Source organism: Thermobia domestica, chromosome 5 (assembly GCF_964235325.1).
Source record: "Thermobia domestica chromosome 5, izTheDome1.hap1.1, whole genome shotgun sequence".
Classification (NCBI taxonomy): Eukaryota; Metazoa; Arthropoda; class Insecta; order Zygentoma; family Lepismatidae; genus Thermobia; species Thermobia domestica.
In genome coordinates this window covers 193,325,779-193,343,675 of record NC_137458.1, presented here as the reverse complement: position 1 = coordinate 193,343,675, position 17,897 = coordinate 193,325,779, and positions in this window count along the sequence as shown.

The window sequence follows — 17,897 nt, the reverse complement described above, 5'->3', positions numbered from 1 at the left end:
CGCAGAAGATAAAAAACCAGTATTCGTTTTTTTGGCGTATTTTCCATACACAAAGCTATGTTGCAACTCTCCACGTCCTTTACACACATGACATAATGTTATTAGCACTTTTGATATTCCTTGATCAAATGTTTGGAGGGGACCGTTTTCTCCGTTAAAATTCGAAACCCGGATTCCCTCATTTTACGTCTGCAATATCTCTGCACAGTTTCATTCACTGTGGTTCAGTTGTTCTTGCCTTTCGGGTGTCAGCTTTGAAAATTTTGGGATTGGCTTTTATATTAAACCTTTACATTATGTATTTTTTTCTTTTTTATGAAATTCTTCTTCCGGGATGGAGGGAGAGAAATGGTTTCCTCTGATATCTGTTTCTTGCCATTCATCTTGTTTGAACTGCTTAAGTAAGATCATTTTGTAACTTTTGATGTGATCCAACTGTGATGTATGGGCAGATAGCCCACATAAATTCCTCGTTCAATCTATAAATAAAATTAAACAGGCGTCAGTGAAACATCTAAATACGATTTACAAACATGTGTATTTAGTACATTTTAAAAATTGAACGTTATTAATATTACACGAACATACATATTTACTAAGTAAGTCAGTCTTTCGAAAAAGAAAGAAGGCTCTTGTGTTATAAATGGCAGTAAAAATAATTAGTGATAGATTACATGACCGGCAACCACCAACTTTTTCGATGCCAGATCAATTGTCAATGATATATATTATATGTAGGTTCTCCCACACATGTTACACAGCTTGTGGGTAGATTCTTTGGACCAAACTGGTTTAGTTTTCTTAATACCATTTTCTAGACTACGGCTTCGTTTGTAAGATACAGGGTTGTCAATTGTGAGGCACCATTGACTTTCAAAAATAGTAAATACAATTGAAAACTGGGCAACAATAGTGATAATATATTGCAGCAAGGTGCTGTGTATACAATTAGTGCAATGAATACATGAAACATCAGTGACACGGTATTAAGAAAATTAATTTGGTCCAAAGAATTACTAGCTGTGTAACAATTTGGTCCAACCATGGTTTTTATTGAAAAAACCAAAAAGTTTTTTGTTTAAACCAGGTTTGTTTGGTTTAAATAATTTGCTCTATGTATTTATATCCCATATGGACAGAAATAGGTTTGCTTCGCCTTGGTGGTGTTATGCAACACCCGGGTTATGCTGGAAGGGGTCACGTAAGCTTAAGGCGGAATCCAAACCGCTTCTTGGTTTACATCCGAGAGAAATTGTCCTCCATTTGAACTTGAAACCGCGACTAATTGGCCACAAATGCGATACGTCTGCCGACTCACTCACGAAGGACTCCTGATAAAAATATGTTGTACTGTTCTTTACATACTTGTTAATATAACTGTCAAGAGTCATTTCAGAAACTCGGAACACTACACAGAATTGCATATGGAAAATTTCAAAGCACTGCAGAGTACAGAAAAACAAATTTAGTCCACGTTAGTTCACTACGACTTTTATTAGTCGAAGTTGAGGAAATACAATGACTTAATTTGCATATCACTAAGAAAAGTGAATATAGGTACGAATTATTTGAGCCCACTTTGGCTCTGACTCATTTATACATAAATAGATACCAAACATACTTCTGATTTCAATAAATGCCTCTTGAGGGTTTGTATGACCCCCCCCTCCAAAGTCGGCATTTCGAGGTATTTTATAAATCGTGAACACTATTAAAACGAAATGATATTTAGATTTTTTCTTTGATTGCAATTACATAACAATAATAACAAATTATAAAAAAATTACAAAAGAAACATTCATCTTCTATATATATAAAAGAGAACGTACAAATCCTTTGTTAGCTCATCACGCTAATACGGCTGAACCAATTTCTTTCATTTTTGGGGGGTTATTAAGATTTGGACCCTAGATGGTTTTTATCATATCACTTTAATTTTCAATTACCAGTGTCTTGAGATAATTGACCATTCAAGTGTCCATAACGTAGAAATCCTTTGTTAGCTCATCATAGCTAAATCTAACCGTATTTATATGCAACCCACATGACCGTGTCACTCGGCGGTTAACATAAATGACAGGCGATATAATGTTAACATTTACTGCAATCTTCTATGGTTTTTATCATATCACTTGAAAGCGAAAAAGTAAAAATTATCTAAGTAACAAAGTTTATTGCGTTCCGGGTGACCCCAGCGAAGCGGGGTGAACGCTGCTAGTCACTTATAAAAGAAACAAAAGGTGCTTTTGTAGTATAATCTATTTGAGTAATGAAAGGGTGTGTATATAATACGACTAATATACGGGAGTGAAACGTGATAACCCACAAATGTGTGTTCATCAAGATTTTACGAATTTTTTGTTTTTTGGTTTAAACCAGTTTTTTTTTTTTTTTCAGCTGGTTTAAACCAGTCAATTCTGGCTGATATGTTTCCACAACATAACGTAGTATGAAATTTAAGAACGATTTATTACATTCAGAAATAGACCTTTCAAATATAAGGGATTAATTCACGTTTGCATCAACTCGTGAAATGAAATTAATTAATTAATTATTACATGATCGAAACTGATTTTTAGTTTTTAAAAACTGAAATATATATATATATATATATATATATATATATATATATATATATATATATATATGTATATGTATATAATGGCGCAGCTACAAAGTATTCAGGCAGTACTCAATTTACGGAAACTGTTAGTGGGTAAAAAAGGAATAACATATTTATTAGTGTGGAAAACCTGTGTGCAATAATACGAAGTATTGTCATAACTTACAGGAAGATTTTAACATGTAACTTGTATCGGTGGATTTTAGTTTCATGCGCATTCCCACAATCTCTTCGCGCCTCCTGAGTTGCGATAAGTACCATCGTGCTCAGTTTTTACTCGGATTCGAATAAAAACAAGTTTTCAAATTTGTATGGTGGATGTAGGTGTCGCTAAAGTGAGTTCAAAAGAAACATCGTTTAGTACTAAAAAGTGGTTTTACAACAAGAATAGTTTATTGATACAGGGTATCGTGTTGCTCTCCTATTCCGCGACACAATTTGTCACCAACAACAATGTCATGAAAGGCAGTGAATCTTTCAGAGATGATTATCCACGTAATTGCTTTCGTTCAACTTATTGATATGAACGAATAATCAAACTAGAATTTAAAATTAACGAATGGACAGTAGCCTACGGGATTCTATCAATATTCTTTGAATTACTAACTCTTGTGTGATGTTTTTAAGCACCCTTAGCACTAATTACTTGTATCAAAAAGAAACATATTGGTAAGGTGGACTAGCATAACAGGATTATGCCACAGAGGAACGCCAAAAATATCCACACCAAAATTTTCAGTTCTGTGTCATTTTGTAGCAAGGACAATAACTTGCATTTAGCCATGCACATTACAGTAGCTTAGTGTATGTTACCTTACGTATAAACATATTCGTGTGACTGCTCCGAGAGCAGCTTGAAACCCTTCCTAACGAAGCAGAGTTTTATAAGGTTATTGCCGTTTACATAGGCATAAATATGAATGCGTGTAACGTAAAGTAGGGCGAAGTCGAAGTAGGATAGGGCGAAAGTCGAAATACATTAGGCATAAGTATTGAGCTTTTTCGTAGGTTTAGTAGTGCAAGGATGGAATAGAATACAAATGCAGTTAATTTGCAAAGTCGGTAGTATGAATTAAGCATATCTTTTTCTAGGTCTGATACTGTAGTGGAGGGGAGTAACTACAGTTAAGCACTGTTTGAAACCAATAAATCGTATCTGGGAGTGAATAGACATGGGAAAGTAAATACGTTATGGTGGAACTGTTTGACAAGGCGAAAGGCGGGTGAATACAAGCAAGGAACGAAATGCCAGTAAGTGTATGTTAAGCTTTGGAAAATGGCCGTCTGCAATGGTCGCAACGACAATTGTTTGTAACTTAAAGGTAGGGAAAAACTAGCCCTACGGGACTTCTAATCCCCTTCGCTCGCTCAGATACGTTTCGTAGCAGTAGTGGCCAAAATCTAGTGAAAAAATATTATAAAATCCGTCCATAAATATAAATTTGGTAGAGCCGTTTCCTAAAGTAATATTCCCTAATCTAACACACCATTATCTAACTTTATCTAACCTAATAATAACAAAAAAATAGCGGTTATAAAATTATATAATAACCTTAATTAACCTAACACAAACTAACCTATCCTACCCTAATCTACTAACTGAACGTAAACTAACCCAGACCTTAACATAACTTAACGCAGTATCGTAAACTCCATTCAACTGTAAGATATAAAGAGAAATGAGCAAAATAGTAACAATATCTTAGAAAAAACCCTGACCACCTCAGGGGTGTAGCCAGCAGGTTTGTGTAGGGGGGGCCGTCGTTTTTGAGGGGGGGGCAGCTACAATGTACAAAGCCAAAAAAAAGTGTTGCTGCTAGTGTTTTTGAGGTCTGAAAGAAAGGAAAATTTTGGTTTTCTTCTGGAAAACTAAAAACACTATTTTAGCTTATATTATTATTATTATTATTATTATTATTATTATTATTATTATTATTATTATTATTATTATTATCCATAAATTATATTCAAGATAGTTTTTATTATGCTTAATCAAGAACTACTGCCCGGGACCAAAAGCTATACTTTTGTGCATAACTATAAAGGTAACCAAGAAAGTTCTGTCCCTTTTCGTGGAAGTCTGTGTTCAATTGGACCTCACACCGTGAGTTGAATGCGAGTGGAGATAAGGCGAACGTCAGTTGTTGGTGTGGGTATATCCAACATACTACCTGGTTGTGGCAATTCAGACACACCGTGAACTTGCGTAAAGACAGAGGGAACATGGGACATCCACAGAGCGTCATAAGAGCATGTATGCTGAACGAGTTCAAATGGAGGTCAAACGCCGCTGTAGCGAGACAGACGATATGCCAGGCCTTTGGTGAGGGTGTCGTGACGAAACGGACATTGCAGCGATGGTTTAACAAGTTTCAGGACGATGACGGAACACCCGAAAACACCACGTGCCAGAAGACCAACACATGTATACACGACTCCAAAAGTGCATTACCACCTGCAATTCTCCTTTTCCTGCAATAGCAGGCAACCCAAAAAACCCGGCGCTTCGGTTGGTTGCGAATTCGAAAGGCGTTGGACCAAACCTCAATTTTGTAACAAATATATCAGTGTGGCAAACTGCAAATAACAGAATAAAACGAATTATTGAAAATGACAATTTTATTATCGTGGCGGAGTTGGATGACATCAAAAGTTACAACATGATCTTACTTAAGCAGTTCAAATAAGATGAATGGCAAGAAACACATATCACAGGAAAGCATTCCTCTCCTCCTCCGCAGCAAAAAATAATCTCATAAAAAGAAAAAAGTTACATAATGGGAAGGTTTAATATAAAAGCCTCACCAAATATTTTGAAAGTTGACAACGGAAAATTCAAGAACAACTGAACCGAAGTGCATGCGAATGAATTGTGCACAGATATTGCAGACGTAAAATGAGGATACGGGTTTCGTATTTTCCTAAAAAAAGGTTGGGTGGGGCACGAGCCCCTCCAAACCTTTGATCACGAAATATGAAACGTGCTAGTAACACTATGTCAAATGTGTGTAAAGGACATGAAGAATTGCAACGAAACTTTGTGTATGGACAATACGCCAAAAATAAACGAATACGGGTTTTTATGTTCGCTGGAGAAACGATTTTAGGGGGCAAAAGTCCCCACGCAAAATGTTTAAAGCTGACGCCCGAAAGGCAAGGAGAAGTGATCGAAACTGAATGAATTTGTGAACACGATATTTGAATGAATGAAAAAAACTATCGGACTATCGAATAAAAACTATCGATAGTTCAAAACAACTATCGAATGATCATTCGATAGGAAAAAGTATTCGATAGTGCCCATCACTCGCCAACTGTCGCCAAGCGAGTGGGCGGAGTTCTGGTGCATGCTGTTCACTCTACGGTGCATGTTGTTAAAGTGAATTTGGAATCACTATTGCCACAGTCCTAGCTCCGGAGTGGGCTGAAAAATAGTACCAGATTGAAACAAAAAAGGGCTGAATTCATTATTTTATACCAGTGTAATGCATGGCTCTATAACACGAAACTAAAAGAGGTAGAGTTCTAGAAAACTCCCCCTTTCCACTTCCACGAGTCCAAATCAAGAAAGTCTTTATCTTCGTCAATATGGCGTCACTAGTAAACAACTTATCCCGGTAAGCCGGCAACTACGTCAATGTATTTTTTTCGTTGCTATTATTTTTTTGGTGTAGAATCTTAGCAATGACACATAAATTGTAGACTTGCTTGAGCACACGCTGGTCTTCTTCAAAATTTCCAGCACTTGATTCAAAGCTTTCTCTTTTTTCAAGATTTCAACCTAAAATTTCCACCACACTGTTTCTTTCTCGTCTCCTTCATGCGCCCATCTAGCGTCATTTGTTTCCCGGTATAGTTCGAATTACGAATTTTCGTAGTGTTATGCGGTGCAACGTTACTGAATGAATGTTCAATAGCATTATAAGAGTCCGACACACAGTATAAGTAACGTGAGATGTAGGAAAAGTCTTACTGACACTTTTGAAAATGTGACAAGTATTTGTTAAATGGTGCTGAATTGGGTATAATTGTATCAACTTTTTCACAAAATGGGGCTGAAAATGCCAGCGTGGTACCAACGGGCCGACGAATGACAAAAAGGGCTGAATTTGGTACAATGGTACCAAGTGTGGCAACAGTGTTCGGAATCGATTCCAGCTAATCAGAGCAAGCGTAGAGAATCGAGTATGGAGCTCAGAACTAATTTATGAGAAAACAATTCCGAGCACAAATAGAATCGATTCTGGATTCAGATGTCCTGGATTCGGTTTCTGAAAAGTGAACACAAGCAGAATCGAGACCAGCTGTGCTCGGAATGGAAATACAGGAAAGCAGACGCTTTATTAGCCTACTTTGTTCGTTACTGGTCAGTCAGACTTGAATAAAGGAACAACATTAACACAATCAATGGCACCAATATACAAGATAATTACAATTTCTAAATTGCAGGTGTTCCATACGTGTATTTTAACATACATTTGCTATAATTATGGTAGCCTTCATTCTATGAATGGCTTTATCGCGCCAGATAATAACGTTCAACATAATGATACGTGGTCAGTACCAGGGATGTACGCGAGGTGGGTTCTTGGGGTTCAGGCCCCCCTCCCAGAAATCTCGATCTGTCTGTAAATTTAAAATAATTTTAGGGTTTCTTAGTTGCTATTCACGCAATATGTTTACATGCAATATTTAGTCCTATATTCATTGGAATGTTTTTCAATTCATGTACATTCCTTCGTTGTTGTTGCGGTGGTTATTCTATTGCCTTATTGTTGAAACGTTGCGTTGAAGTAACAATGGAAAGATTGTTATGTTTATTTCTTAATGTTGTCCATGTATATTAAAGTCTGTAATAACATTTTGACAAATATATTTCATTATAATAATTTTAGGGGTAATTTTACAAATTTTAATACGATTTATTCTCATATTGAATTTGAACGCACTCGGAAAACCTTTGGACCCCCTCAAAATAAATTCCTGCATACGTCGCTAGTTAGTACAACGACTCAGTGTCGTTTCTTCTTTTTCGACTCATTCAGTGGCGGTTGTAGCCCGGGGCCGAGGTACCTAGGTCCCCCAGGTTTCGAGTCACAAAAATAGTTTAAGCTATTATTTATGTATTTTTGAAAGTGTATAGTAAACTCATGATAAAGCCTATACCTATCATAGTCTGAGGTCTGGCTGGCCCCCCACAGTTTTTACTTTCTAGAAAAGCCTCTAGACTCATTACTCACAATTCACTAATTAAAATACACTCATAATAATAATAATAACGAACCATGGGAATTATGAGGTATGTATTAAGTCTAGAGTTGAATTACGCAGTAGACCCATACAAAAAGGTACACAGGTACCGTTATGTTCTTAGTTTATTTGGGAAACTCCGTGTCCTCCTTTTTTTGACTATGATTACGTGTATGCACCGTTTGGAAAGTTCGTGTCCTTTTCTGAGTGTGATTACGTGTATGTACCGTTTTGGAAAGTTCGTGTTCTCTTTTTGAGTGTGTATACGTGTATGTACACGATGTATATTGGATATTTTTAAAAAGAAAATAATAATAATGGAAATTTAGATTTGGATTTTAATTGGTTCGATTTGAATTAAATCTGATCAATTGTTAGTTAATTAGAATATTGGTACATATGATGAAACGTTATTCTGTATCACTTACTTCCGTATCACTGATTAAATTAATAATAATATTGAATATATTTACATTATTGACATTGAGATGAAGACCCGCGTTCGAATCTCGTATTATACAGATGGTTTTTGACTAATAGAAACTCACATTGAGATATGTAATTTGGAAAAATGAAATCTTTGAAAATGAAATGATACAGTTCATTAGAAGTTTCTTGTAAATTATTTTATTCTCTCACATGTATAAGATGTTCGAACAATATGTGAGTATACTAAAATAAGCTTGTTGTTGTTGTTAATTATTTATAAAAGCTCTTGAAAGAGTATATAGAAAGTGGGAGCAAACCATTTTATAAAAGCTCTTGAAAAATATATATTATGAAAGTTTATTTGGTGGATGCTAGGATTGAACCCGGGACCCTTAGCACCAGAGGTGAACGCTGTATGAGAGAATTATTGCAATCCCCATAGGTATCTTGGAGAGAAAAAAATAACATTGGGAGACAGGAAAGCTCTTGAAAAATATATATTATGAAAGTTTATTTGGTGGATGCTGGGATTGAACCCGGGACCCTTAGCACCAGAGGTGAACGTTGTATGAGAGAATTATTGCAATCCTCACATGTAACGTGGAGAGAAAAAATAACATTGGGAGCTGGGAAAATTGTGTGTGGATTGAATAGTTTATTTATTTATTTGTTAATATTCATTTTTATTGATTTTGTTCTTGGCTTTTAGTTAACTCAGTTCTTATAGCCTGTATTTAAGTTTGAAATGCAGAGAGACCGAATGATTCCTTCGTCTCTTATAGAGAATATCTTAGAAATGAACACTCAGTCTTACTATTGCAAAGGATTGCTTCCGGGTAGGTGATGTACGCTTTCCATTGCTTCCGTTAGAAATCCGAGTGGTGACACACATAGCTATACAGTGTCACTGAACTTTCTACTTTATTTCCCATTTTCCCTCTGTACTGAAACAACATCCATTAACCATGAATGACACTGACTTCGTTATCTGCATTGATGAAGACAGATAGATAGAGATTTAATGTTTGCGACATGTAGAAACATTTCTTTCCTCCCTTCACAAGATATTATGGACAAACACATAAATGTTTTTTGGCGATATCTGATTTTGGCAACGTGAAAGTTTTATTTGTAACCATTTCCTTAATTAGTTGAGAACCGTACGATGTATTCTAATTCCTACATGAACTATGGCGACAGCTTGTCGTGAATACAAAAAAATGGTAGCTTTCCCTTGAAAGGTCATTTACTGTTAAGATGCCTACCTCGGTTGATGAACTTGTAAATAAAAATTTTTAGATTTTTGCTGGAGGACTGAATACTGAATAACTTGAACGTGTCGATTTTTAAACATGATGAATAATGACCGACACCCGTTATGAACTTTTAGCTTTATAACAAAAAGAAGGAAAAATTATGTACATTGAACGTTATCGGACATGTTGACTATTTATATTTAATGAAAAGTATTAAGAAAAACGGTTTTTGAAATATGACGAAAAGATGTTAGAGGGGGACCACATTGAATTGCTTTATAAATATTACGGAAATAAAGATGAATTTTATTATTATTTACATAGTGCACGAGTGCATTTTGAAAAAGTTTATTTGTTGTTGTCTATTAAAGTTTTTTGGTCGTTGATTCTGACTGTTGGAAGGAAGTTGATTTAAGGTGACAATCAGTTAACTTTTTTAAAATGCTAAAGTTGCTTGTATTAACCACTTAATTATAATGGAAGTTTCTTGACTAATTATTTTCGAACTACACGAATCGCATTGTAGCTGTACTAGGAAAGGAACTCGGGACTAACTGCAATGTAGATCTATCAGGAAATGAACTTGGAACCATTTGTAATAAATGCGAGAGGGTTAGGATTTGTGACAGACCGGGACCAGTGGAAATGTAATCTGATTTTTTTAAATGCTAAAGTTGCTTGTATTACCCACTTAATCATAATGGAAGTTTCCTGACTAATTATTTTCAAACTACACGAACCGCATTGTAGTTGTACTAGGAAATGAACTCGAGACTAACTGCATTGTAGATCTATGAGGAAATAAACACTGAACCATTTGTAATAAATGCAAGAGGGTTAGAAAGTGTGTGTTAGGCGGGACCAGTGGAAATGTAATTTCGATTTTTATTACTAAAGTTATTATTATTATTATTATTGTAGGAGTACATATTTTGGGGGAGATGAGATATTTTACTTAAGAATATATGAATGAGCATTTGTAAAATGAATATACTTGCCTTTTCTCCCTTAAGAACCGCCACTTTGATTTTAGCAATAGCTAAAAACGAACCATTTTCTTGTAGAGTTTTATTTGCTTAATTATAGTGTGCTTAATTACAATATGTTTCACTGATTTGTTATGAATTTTAACTTTAATACATATTGTTATACCAATTGTGTACTGAAATATGATCACTTTACACTTTTAAAAACACTTACACACGATATATGTACGCACTACAGATGGGGTTGAACTGAACTAAGATGTAATTTAGAATTTTGCCGTTATATGTCATACAAGTACACTTGGTACCATATTTAATAATCTTTTAGGAAAACAAATGTTTGAAGACATTTATATAAGGACTAGTAATGACTTATTTGAAAAAAAGAAAGAAAGAAAAAAAGTTTCAGTTTGGGGGGAGGGAGCCCACTGTCCTAGAGTTTTGTATCTTATACGCGGATGGCTAGTACTTTTATTATTATTTTTTTTTGTGTTTTAATAGTAAATATTACTGAATGTTATTTATTTGTGGTTGGTATTCCCATAACGCGAACAATAGCTTTAATGTTAAGAAAAAGAGAGAGGATGAAAATTTTACGGGTGGGAGGCCCTCCCTAAATAAACAAATACATTATTTATTGAAGACTGTCTTTTGATCTTGAAAACTTGTTGTGTATTCTCGAAGCGAAAGAGAATTATGTAGGGCTATCCCTAGCATGTCCCTCCAACTGAGGGGGTCTTGCCCGCTAGATAGATCCCTTAGATTTTAACAGTATTAAAAATAGAATGAACATATATTGTATTACAGCGAAAAAGAATTATGTAGGGCTATCCCTAGCATGTTTTTCCAACTGAGGGGGCTATTGCTCCTTAGTTAGGGTCCCCCTTAGATTTTAACAGTATTAAAAAATAGAATGAACATGTATTGTATTAGAGCGAAATGAAATTATGGACGGCTATCCCTAGCATGTCCCTACAACTGAGGGCGTGTTCCCAATTAGTTAGGGTCCCCTTTGATTTTAACAGTACTAAAAAATAGATTGAACATATATTATATTAGAGCGAAATGAAATTATGGACGGATATCCCTAGCATGTCCCTACAACTGAGGGCGTGTTCCCCATTAGTTAGGGTCCCCTTAGATTTTAACAGTATTAAAAATAGATTGAACATATATTGTATTACAACGAAATGAAATTATGTATTGCTATCCGTAGCATGTGCCTCCCATTAACTGATGGGGGGCTTTTCCCCATTAGCTAGGATCCCCCTTAGATTTTAACACTATTAAAAATAAATTGAACACATATTATATTATAGCAAAAGGAAATTATGTACGGCTATCCGTAGCATGTTTTTTCAACTGAGGGCGTGTTTTCCATTAGTTAGGGTCCCTACAAGTGATGGGGCTTTTTTTTCTGAATAGGTAAACGTATGTTGTAATAGCATGATGATTATGTTCAACTAATGGGTCCTATGTGTTGGTAGGTAGGTAGGTCCCCCTTAGGGCTTTGTAACATAATGAACATGTGTTGGATTACTGATAGAAGAAGAAGCTATGCCCCACAAAGTACGTTTTATTAACAGAACACAAGTGCGAGAAGGGTTTATGCCTCTTATTTAATGCTATCACTAGTATTTTTTACGGTTAAAAAGATATATAGCATACTTTACCTTTAAAATATAGAAATATATTCGGGACCATCGACGAAATATGTCAACACGACACACGGGCTAAACTAAACTAAGGTCTAATTTAAAATTCTTCCGCGAGGTGTCACTGTTAGTGGTGGTGGGAGAACACTTGATAGAACATGATATAACCTGCATTTGATGTGTACGCTTATCATTTTTTCTTACGTCAAGGTGCGTTAAAGATCACAAAGAAAGATTTCCTGATTATTAAACCTATTTTAATAGTATTAACTAAAGTACATTGGATTATCATTATATTTATTGCAGCCTGTTTTATTCCAGACATTGAAGCTTTGCTGATCATTGAGTGGTGGTAGCAATCGCATTGAAACACCCAGACATTTACTTATCCATTAAAAGTACCGACGTAGAGTCGAGATTTCTTCTTTTTCTATTTTTGTGGATTTGTGAACGAATACTTAAGGCTTGAAAGGTGTGTATTTCTTATGGTTATTGTGATTTTTTTTAAAAAAAGAAAGAAAGAAATTATATACTTTCTAATTGTACTTGAGTTGTATTTAATCAATATTAATGAACAGAGAGAGACTTTTTGTGTGTGGATATTTTAATAGAATAGTTTACAAGTCAATATAAGTGAATATATTTACTGATTTTTCATAAATTAAACAGACTGATTTCTATTTACATATTATTTAACTATAGATTTAAAATGAGTGATTGCTCTTTTTTCTGTACATATTATTATAATTTAACTATAGGTTAAAAGTAATCAAATGGTCTCTCTCTCTTTTATATTAAAGTGATATATTAACGTCAACTTGATTACTCAAAATAGTTTTTCTTTGTCTTATTTTTTTCAGATGGATTTCTTCTGCCCAACGGAAGAATTGAACATGATCGATGAAATTTATCTTCAGGAATTGGTGCGCGGTCTCAACCAGTATCCGAGGGTTTTTAGTACCTGGAAAGCCATTATGGAATTGAACAGGCTTGGCCATAGGGGATCGGGGAGATGCGATGGCATATTGCGGACCCTTCCTGCCTTTGAAAGTAATGATACACTACTTCTCCAGCATTGCGTAAGCAGTGCTGACATAATAGATTTTTTGTATGGGTTTTTCCGTACCCATGATACTTACGAAGCGGCGCAGGCAAAACTCTTTTATTTATTATCATGTGGGGAAGGTCAGGTGGATAGGATAAAAGATGCAGAGTTATCTGACTTTTTTTATTTTGGCAAGCGCTTTGTTTCGGAACCGTGCTTAATCCCATCTGAAAATAATGCCATAGTCATGACCCCTCAAGAAACTCCTAATAATTTGAGTCCTAATAATTTACATCAATTAACGAATGAAGATTTAGCTTTTCTAAATGATAAAGCAGATGGGATTGGCAATCTAAATTCCGTTGAAATACCAATTGAAGAAGAAATGAGGAGATTGGTTGAAAATGAGGAAAATGCTATAGTGCAGTCCCTAAGTGAAATAATTTGTATGGATCGTGCATTTCCGGTTACCAGCACGAAATTTGGTCAGAGTGTTTAACGCGACATGTAAATGAGAAAAAAGCCGGGAGACAGCTTCTTAATATGTTTCGTGTGCCTAAGGGCGCCATCTTGAAAAATAGTCTACTTTCCACAAGTTCCTCAAATTTTGTCCGATTTACGCCGTCTTTGGGCTCACATTCACAGGCAAAACTACTATAGAAGACTGAAAACTGATAGACAATAACGGCAATAGCTTTAATTTCTTGAGGGGGCTAGTGAAAGGGCACAGGCATTCTGGGGGGAGGCAGTTATTTTGTGTACACCAAAAACAAGACTGTTGTGTTACTTGACCTATATATCAAGTCAACATCTCTGGAAAGGGGGCTCACGACAGGCCCGTATCCACGGGGGTCATGGGGGCCACCCCTAAATTTCTGCTGCCTCCTAAAGTTTTCACGGTAGGCATGCAAGAGCAGATATTACAGTTAATATGGTTGGATCGGGCCCCCTAACATCTACCGCACCCCTACGTTTTTGCGATGGCTACGAGCCTGGCTCACGATGCCACCAGAGGTCACTTGCCCTCTTCTTCCCATCTAGCGTTGTCACAGTGCTGCATGTACTTGTTCAAGCTGGAGTAACAACGCCCGGTCCAGCTGATACGCTCCTTACGGCATCTCACGTGAAACGTGCCAGGTACGCCCATGAAGTCACAATCGCTGCGCTACACGTCCTACTGTACGAGGCCTACGAGTCTTCCAATCGTGAAGCTTCCGAAACTAGTAATATAGCAATGTGGATATCCCAGCAGTGGCAGCACTCGACTCAATTCCAATACTGGGTTACAGTTATGGAGCTACAAACACTGTTGTTACTGTTTGTGAAAAGTGTGCGTGATGGTAATTTCATGGTTTATGTAGAAGTACTCCAGTCCATGTGTCCGTGTCCTTGGACCAAGTACACTACGGGCGATGGTTACCAGTCTTTCTTCATACTCTGAAGCAACTTCCAGTTCGTCATCCTGACGTATTTAAGGAATTCTCTAAGGGACATTTCACCAGTAGGAAATCTTACCGGAACTTTTCACGTATGTCAGACGACCAGCTTAACGAACAGAAGAACAAACTGATAAAAGAAAGTGGTTCTCTATGGGTAGCTTCCAATAACCCATTTACTCTTTTGAAGAAAATAGTCAGTTGTCAAGAAATCGCTCGTGTACTGGCTGAGTATGAAGACAGCAACTCTGTTGAGTTGCACGTATCGAGATCACACCACGAGGACACGGATGGATTCCAAAGCAAGTACACGAAACATGTGAAGAACCTAATTAATGTACTTCGTGACACTGGTAATCCTTTTGAAGAAGAGCATCTGTCTACAGTTGGGTTCACCAGACGTATAGCACCAGAAGAGTCGTGCCAGTCTGTCCGCATCGCAGCTACCACAGAAACCAAAATGTATGAGGACTTCGTTTATAACCGTGTAATGACATGCAAGCAGTCCATACACAATGTTATAAAGAAAGTTAATATGCAGCTTCTCATCTGTAGCTCGTTGAAAGTTCGTTACAAAGATAAGATGAAATTTGCTAGTGCACACAAAGATTATAACCTGTTCTGCAAGATGTTCATACCATGTCAGGAAAGGGAGGGCGATATCAGAGAATTCTTTTCTCATGAGAACACAACTTATCCTCCATCAATATCTGAATGTGGAGATCTCAGACTTCCTACCTCTAAATCAGATATTTTGAAAAATTGGATGGGCGTACAAGTACTATCATCCCCCATTCCTCTTGTCTTATCGTCGATGGAGCGATGCTGGTGCACCAACTGCAAGAAGGAGCAGCGAAAACATTTGCAGAATATGCCGCAGTTATGAATAACTGAGTTTCTTTCACACTTTGAGACACTAAACGCTTATACGTGGTCTTTGACTGCTACATTGAAAAGAGCTTGAAAACACAGATGCGTCAGAAGCGTGGGCAGGGCGATCGCTTTGTTGTCAAGCCAACGGGACCGCTTCCAAAAAATTTCAAGAAGTTACTTGCAAATTATGACAACAAGGAAAGACTATTTCATTACCTCCCCGAAACAATAACTGCAGCTGATATTTCAGAAAGAGAAATATTCTGCACAAGAGGAAATGAAGTCTTATCCTCTTCCTCAGGCTTAGATATTACTTGTATTTCTCCCTCATCCCACATAGAATCTGATGGAAGACTCCTTCTGCACGTCCGTCATGCCGTCGAGAAGGGTCACAAAAATATTACAGTTCGTAGTTGAATCCGATGTTGTTGTCAACGCTCTCTTTGCGTTTCTGCATCTGTCACCCACTCTGGAGAAACTATGGATTGATTTTGGTTCTGCAAAAATGTGACGTTTCATTCCTATACACACCATGTGCACGAACTTACCTTCTGGAACGATAGAATTGCTGCCGTTTTTTTACAGTTTTACGGGCTGTGACACAGTGTCAGCCTTCCTTAGCGTTGGCAAGACAAGTGTATGTTATACGTGGATGGCGTTTAAAGAAATGGATACAGCTTTCCGGGAACTATCAGTCGTTCATTCTCACGATGTTGTAAGCCACCAATCTCGCATGCTAATCCAGCGATTTGTGACGCTCATGTACGACAGATCAAGTACTTGCGAGGAAGTCAACGAAACCAGACCTATTCTATTCAGCAAGAAAAATCGCACAATAGACAGAATACCTCCAACCGAAGACGCATTGAATCTATATACAAGAATAGCAACTCTTCAGTGCAAGATCTGGCGACAATGCCTCGAAAAGGATGTGCATGATGTTGAACCCCTGAACTGGGGTTGGAAAGAAACAGATAACCTACTCGGCTACCAACCTGTGTACACTACGTTGAGGAGTATGTCTAATAACAGTCGACAACTAGTGACATGCCGTTACAAACTGCGCTGTACTGGGAAATGTACTTGTATTAAGAACGGCCTCGTCTGTACGTTGCTTTGCAAATGTGAAGGACAATGCTCAGTGATATCACTATGAACAGAGCAGCTGAACTTTTTACTTCAATGTGAAAGTGTATATGAGTTATGTAGATATGTAACATTGTAGAAAACGTATTAAAGTTGTAGAATGATAAACTGTATTAGTTTGTACTTGATATACAACACCTCTACAATAAAAGCTCACAGTGAGGTCGGGTGACCGGAAAGGCCATTCATGCAGTTAATCCTTATGGGACCTTGCCTTTTTAAGGTAAATTTTAGTTTCAGTCAAGCACCTATTGCAACGAGACTATTTATCGTAGGATCATGGTTCATACCTCGTTTTTTGTAATGAAGCTGCGTTTCCAACTGTATTAGTCAAATTTCCTTATTTTGTACCTAAGGCGGGAAATTCCCACCCAAAGTGGGAAAAATGGAAATTACAAAATAATGGCACCAATATCTTCCCTCGAACATGCAAATGGTACATGACATGAACATGCAAGTGGTACCAAAACAAACTTTGCTATATAGTGAATAGAATGAGGTATGAAGGATGGTCCCCCCAAAATTAGTCAGATGCTCTAGCCGATTAACTAATTTCCCTCAATAATACATTATCAGTCAATTGTTTTTCAATGAGCTTCAGCATAAAGACTATTCTTCGTAGGAACATGAATCGTACCTTGTTATCTTTGGAATGAATCAATCCTTTGAGTGGTACCACTCGCATGTGGGTACCATGTGCCTGTGGACGGAAAATTATCTCCAAATGGAAATTTTGTCAGAAAAAAATCACTCTCAAATTTGGGTCCCTCTTCCCCCCGTGTTAACGCTTGGATCTCAAAATCGCCTAAAACATACTACATGGTGTATGTAATATCTGTGGAAAATACCAATCTCATACCTTGAAAACTGAGGGCGGTAAAAAAATTTCCCCACGTGGAAAGCATAACCTTTACTACTTTAAGGGAAAAACAAAAGTCCCTGACACGTACCTATTTATCCGAGGATCATAATTCGCAAACGATTTCGTGTCAAATTATAGTAGATTTCAAATGGTACCACATACATGTCTCCATCGTGTCCCTGAGGGGCGAAATCCCGAAAAAGGGAATTTTTCCCTAAAAAATCTAATTTTTTTCAATTTGGACGAGATTTTCGCGCTTTTGATACACAATAAGGGAAATTTTAATAGTACAGTTGAAAACAGTGCTTCATTACGAACACAACGAAGTACGAATCA